This window comes from Mandrillus leucophaeus, unplaced genomic scaffold, assembly GCF_000951045.1.
Source record: "Mandrillus leucophaeus isolate KB7577 unplaced genomic scaffold, Mleu.le_1.0 Scaffold388, whole genome shotgun sequence".
NCBI lineage: Eukaryota > Metazoa > Chordata > Mammalia > Primates > Cercopithecidae > Mandrillus > Mandrillus leucophaeus.
The window spans coordinates 3,195,087-3,201,364 of record NW_012104120.1 but is presented as its reverse complement, the minus strand read 5'-3'; positions in this window follow the sequence as shown (position 1 = coordinate 3,201,364).

The window sequence follows — 6,278 nt, the reverse complement described above, 5'->3', positions numbered from 1 at the left end:
AAAAGTCATCACCATTCTCTTAATCTCAAGTACCCAGGGACACATACACTGCCAAAGGTCGTAGGGACCTCTGCCTAGGAAAGCTAGGTATTGTCCAAGGTTTCTCCCCATGTGATAGTCTGAAATATGGCCTCGTGGGAAGGGAAAGACCTGATTGTCCCCCAGCCTGACACCTGTGAAGGGTCTGTGCTGAGGAGGACTAGTATAAGAGGAAAGAAGACCTCTTGGCAGTTGAGATAGAGAAAAGCGTCTGTCTCCTGCTGCTCGTCCCTGGGCAATGGAACATCTCAGTGTAAAACCCGATTGTATGTTCTATTTACCGAGAAAGGAGAAAACCGCCTTAGGGCGAAAGGTGGGACTTGCTAGCTCAATGCTGCTCTTTATGCACTAAAAACGTTTATGGAGATGTTTGTATATGCATATCAAGGCACAGCACTTTTCCTTAAACTTATTCATGTCACAGAGATCTTTACTCATATGTCTTACTGCTGACCTCTCTACGTTGATCCCTTTTTCTAAGATGGTAAAGATAATGATCAATAAATACTGAGGGAACTCAGAGACCAGTGCCAGCGTGGGTCCTCTGTATGCTGAGTGCTGGTCCCCTGGGCCCACTTTTTCTTTCTCTATTCTTTGTCTCCGTGTCTCATTTCTTTTCTCAAGTCTCTCGTTCCACCTAACGAGCCTCCCAAAGTACTGGATTACAGGTGTGAGCCACCATGCCCAGCTGGTTCAATATTTGAAAATGTAATCTATCACATCAAGAAGCCAAAGAAGAAAAGTCATATGATCAATCAAAAGATGTAGAAAAAAGCATCTGACAAAATTCAAAATTCATTCATGTTAATAGACTCTCAATAACCTAGGAATGAGGAGGAACTTCCTCAACTTGATTTTTTTAAAAGAAGCTATAAAAATATATAGCTAACATCATACTTAATGTTGAAAAGTTAGATTTCTCACATTTAAGATCAAGAACAGGGCAAGGCTGCCTCTTGTCACCATTACTTTCCCACATTCTACTAGAAATCCTAGTGAATGCAATAGGACAATAAAAGAAAATTTTAGAAAGCCATACAGACTGGGAAGGAAGAAATAAAACAGCTTTTATTCCCAATGGAATGATTATCTAGAAAATTCTAAAGAAATGACAAAGAAAACAAACTAATAAACTATTGTAGTAAGGTTTCAGGTTACAAGTTTAGTATACAAAAGTTAATTGCCTTGCTGTATGCTAGCAATGAACAATTAGAATTTCAAATTAAAAACAATATCATTTACATTAGTGCTAAAAAATGAAATACTTATGCATAAAGCTCACAAAATATGTACAAAATCTATATGAAGAAAACTACCAAACTCAGACAAAAGAAATAAAAAATACCTAAATAAATGGAGAGATACCAGCCCAGGCCCAGTGGCTCACGTGTATAATCCCAGCACTTTGGGAGGCCAAGGCGTGCGGATCACAAGGTCGGGAGATTGAGACGAGCCTGAGAAACATGGTGAAACCCCATCTCTACTAAAAATACAAAAATTAGCCAGGCGTGGTGGTGCGCACCTGTAATCCCAGCTACTCAGGAGGCTGAGGCAGGAGAATCACTTGAACCAGGTTGGGAGGTTGCAGTGAGCCGAGATCACACCACTGCACTCCAGCCTGGGTGACAGAGCGAGACTCTATCATAAATAAATAAATAAATAAATAAATAATAAATGGAGAGATATTTCATGTTCATGGATCAGAAGACTCAACATTGTTACCGAGGCTCAACCTGATCAATGTATTCAACATAATCTCAATCAAAATCCAGCAAGTTATTTTTGTATATTGACAAAGTGGTTCTAAAGTTTGTATGGAACAGTAAGACTCAAAACAGCCAACACAGTACTGAAAAAGAACATTGGTAGACTGACATGACCAGATTTCAAGTCATACTATATAGCTACAATAATCAAGACAGTTTGAGATTGGTAAAAGAATACAAATAGGTCAATGGAACAGAATAGAGAGTGCAGAGATAGACCCAGTGTACCCACTAATCTTTGACAAAGGAGCAAATGCAATTTGATGTAGAAATGATAGTGTGTGTGTGTTTGTTTTTTTGGTTGGTTTGTTTGTTTTGAGGGAGACTCTCACTCTGTTGCCCGGGCTGGAGTGTAGTGGCATGATCTCGGCTCACTGCAGCTCCGCCTCTGGGTTCAAGTGATTCTCCTGCCTCAGATTCTCGAGTAACTGGGTTTACAGGTGCCCACCATCAGCTAATTTTTGTATTTTCGATAGAGACAGTGTTTCACCATGTTGGCCAGGCTGGTCTCGAACTACTGACCTCAGGTGATCCACCTGCCTTGGCCTCCCAAAGTGCTGGGATTACAGGTGTGAGCCACTGCACCTGGCTGAAATGATATTGTTTTTAACCAACATCCAAATTGGACATTCATGTGCAAAAGGAATCTAGACACTGACCTTATACCTTTACAACAATTAAACTAAAAAACGGATCATGGACCTAAATACAAAGCACAATAGTATAAAATTTCTTGAAGATACTAAAGGCCAAAATCTAGGTGACCTAGGTTCGGTGATGAGTTTGTAGATATAACATCAAAAGCATAAACCATGCAAAAAAAAAAGACAATGCCAGGCACAGTGGCTCACACTTGTAATCCCAGCACTTTGGGAGGCTGAGGCAGGCAGATCACTTGCACTCAGGAGTCCAAGACCAGCCTGAGCAACATGGTGATACCCCATCTGTAGAAAAAATAGAAAGATGGACATGGTGGCACATGCCTGTAGTCCCAGCTACTCTGATAATATGTATCTAGCTGGGCACGGTGGCTCACCCCTGTAATCCTAGCACTTTGGGAGGTCGAGGCGGTGGGTGGATTGCCTGAGCTCAGGAGTTCAAGATCAGCCTGGACAACATGGCAAAACCCTGTCTCTATTAAATTACAAAAACTTGGCCAGGCATGGTGGCACACACCTGTAGTCCCAGCTACTTTGCAGGCTGAGGCAGGAGAAGTGGCTGAACCTGGGAGATGGAGGTTGCAGTGAGAGGAGATTGAGCCACTGTACTCTAGCCTGGGCGACAGAGAAGGATGTCTCAAAAAAAAGAAAAAAGAAAGAATATGTATCTAAAGTGTACAAAAAACTCTTAAAACTCAACAGTAAGAAAGCAGCCCTACTAAAAAGTAGTCAGAGGCCGGGCACAGTGGCTTATGCCAATAGTCCCAGCACTTTGGGAGGCTGAGGCAGGTGGATCATGAGGGCAGAAGTTCGAGACCAGCCTGACCAACATGGTGAAACCCCATCTCTACTAAAAATATGAAAATTAGCTGGGCGTGGTGGCAGGCACCTGTAATCCCAGCTACTCAGGAGGCTGAGGCAGGAGAATCGCTTGACGCGGGAGGCGGAGGTTGCAGTGAGCCGAGATCGCACCATTGTACTCCAGCCTGGGCGAAAAAGTGAGACTGCGTCTCAAAAAAAAAAAAGCTAGGCAGAAGATCTGAACAGATACCTCACCAAAGAAGATATATCGATGGCAAGTAAGCATATGAAAAGATGCCCAACATCCTAGGTCACTAGTGTACCGCAAAATAAAACAACAAAGAGATACCACTACAGAACTATTAGAATAGCTAAAACCTCAAACGCTGGCAATACTGAACGCTGGTCAGAAGTGGAGGTACAGGAACTCTCATTTATTGCTGGTGGGAATGGAAAAGGTACAGCCACTTTTGAAGACAGCTTCTTACAAATGTAAACATAGTCTTACCATATGAACCAGCAGCCGACCTCCCAGGTGTTTACCCAAGTGAATTGAAAATATATCCAGAGAATATCCTCACATGAATGTTTACCACAGCTTTATTTCTCATTGCTGAAATATAGAAACAATGAAGATGTTCTTCAGTAGGTGAATGCACTATGAACCATTCCATGTAGACTATGGAATATTATTCAGTGCTAAACAGAAATGAGCTGTCAAAACACTAGAAAACATGGAATAACCTTAAATGCATATCGCCAAATGAAGGAAGCTGGTCTGAAAAAGCTACATACTGTATCATTCAAATTATATGACTTCTGGAAAAGGTGAAAATATAGAGATAGTAGAAATATCAGTGGTTTCCAGGGGTTCAAGGTGAGTGGAGAGGTGAGGGGAGGGGTGAAAAAGGGGGCACAGGATTTTTAGGACTATGAGACTATTCTCTATGATACTGTAATGGTGGATACATGACATATGCATTTGTCAAAACCCATAGAATTGTACAACACAAAGTGTGAACCCCCATGTAAATAATGGACTTGAGTTAATAATAATGTATCGATACAACCCTAGCAGTTACAACTGTATCACAGCAATGCAAGATAAAACAGGGGAAACTGGACTGACTTGTGGTAACTCAAGCCTGTAATCCCAGCACTTTGGGAGGCTGAGGTGGGAGGATTCCTTAAGGCCTGGATTTTGAGACCAGCCTGGGCAACACAGTAAAACCTTGTCTCTGCAAAAAATATTTTTTAAATAAGTAAAAACTTAGCAGGGCATGGTGGCCCACACCCGGTAGTGCCAACTACTCAGGAGGCTTAGGTGGGAGGATTGTTTGAGCCCAGGAGTTGGAGGTTACAGTGAGCTATGATGGCGCCGCTGCACTGCAGCCTAGATGAAAGAGCAAGACCTTATCTCTTCCTCTTTCTCTCTAAAACACACTAAGCCTAAATTCAACACACGTTTGCACCATATATCGAGGTTTTAGTTTACCAGGCCCTAGGGCTGTGAAAGGACTCAAAAATTCTGCTTTTAAGCAGTAAAATGGAATAAATGCTAAACCAAAAACAAAAACTCAACTATATCCTGGATATAATACACTTTTATGGCTTTTCTTGGTGGGGGTTGCGAGGGGACAGAGTCTCACTCTGTTACCCAGGCTGGAGTGCAGTGGCCCAATCTTGGCTCACATCAACCTCTGCTTCCCAGGTTCTAGCAATTCTCCTGCCTCAGCCTCCCGAGTAGCAGGGATTACAGGTGTGCACCATCACACCCGGCTAATTTTTGTATTTTTAGTAGAGACAGGATTTCACCATGTTGGCCAGGCTGGTCTCGAACTTCTTACCTCAAGTGATCCGCCCGCCTCGGCTTCCCACAAGTGCTGAGATTATAGGCATGAGCCACCATGCCTGGCCCTTCATGGCTTTTTTGTTCTTGAAAAGTCTCACCTCCCTGATTTTCAGATCTGCTTTTAGTTCCTGCTATTCTGCAACTTAACTCTGATTTCCTTTGTATTGATTTTGCTTGATATATATTGTGGTTTCCTGCACCTACCTTTTGATTCATGTATTTATCAGGCCTAAAAATTATCTTCAAAGATTGTTTCTCCTTCGTTTTCTCTCCTATTTCCTGGGACTCTGATTGGATCTATTTTAGATTTCATTCTGCTCTCCACTTCAATTATCTTAATTATTTTCCATTTAAAATGTGTTTCCAGTTGATTCGTAGCTTGGGAAAATGTCTGGGGAGTGTGTCAGCCATCTGCCCTGGGGATGGGGACAGAAGTTCATGGACTCCCTGAGGTGAAGGGGCTGCAGCAGTGTTCCTCATGGTCACTGAACTTGGGGGGGGGTCCCTAATCACGCTTGAGAGTGACTCTTCCAAGGAAGTACTGCGTGAGCCCAACCTGTGGAGGTTGGTCAGGTGGAAGCTCATCTTCTCCATGACTTTCATCACCTACTTTAGGAAGTAGTTCTTCAGGAAGCCACAGAGATGTGGGCCGGTGCTGGCAGAGTCCGTGCAGATCCAATGGGGGCAGCTTCAGTGTCTTTTCTAGGACAAGGGAGATCCAAAGGCATCTAAGGTGTGACCTGACTCATCTTGAGATAGCTTCTGCATCCTCCAAGAAGGCACTAACACCACACTGGTTTTTTCATGGAGACACTTGGTGCCCTTGGGTTTCTGTCTTGACAAGTCACAGAAGAGGCACACGCCCACTGGGGACACATTGTTGTAGTCAAAATAGTAACACAGAGAAATTTAGGTGCTGGAAGGCCACAAAGGCAGGTTGGCCAGGTAGGAGGTAGGGGCCTTGGCCTCAACAGAATAATTCTGAAGGATCTGGGAGCTTTTGTTGGAGACAAGATGCTGACCACAAAATATGGTGTTAGCTGGTCTTGGAGGCAGGGGGCTAGCTAAGAAGTGATCTGGAGGCTGAGGTTTGACTGGAGGTTAGAGGATAGTCAGTGTAATCCCTATCCGAATCCCAGCTGACTTTTTTTTTTTTTTTTT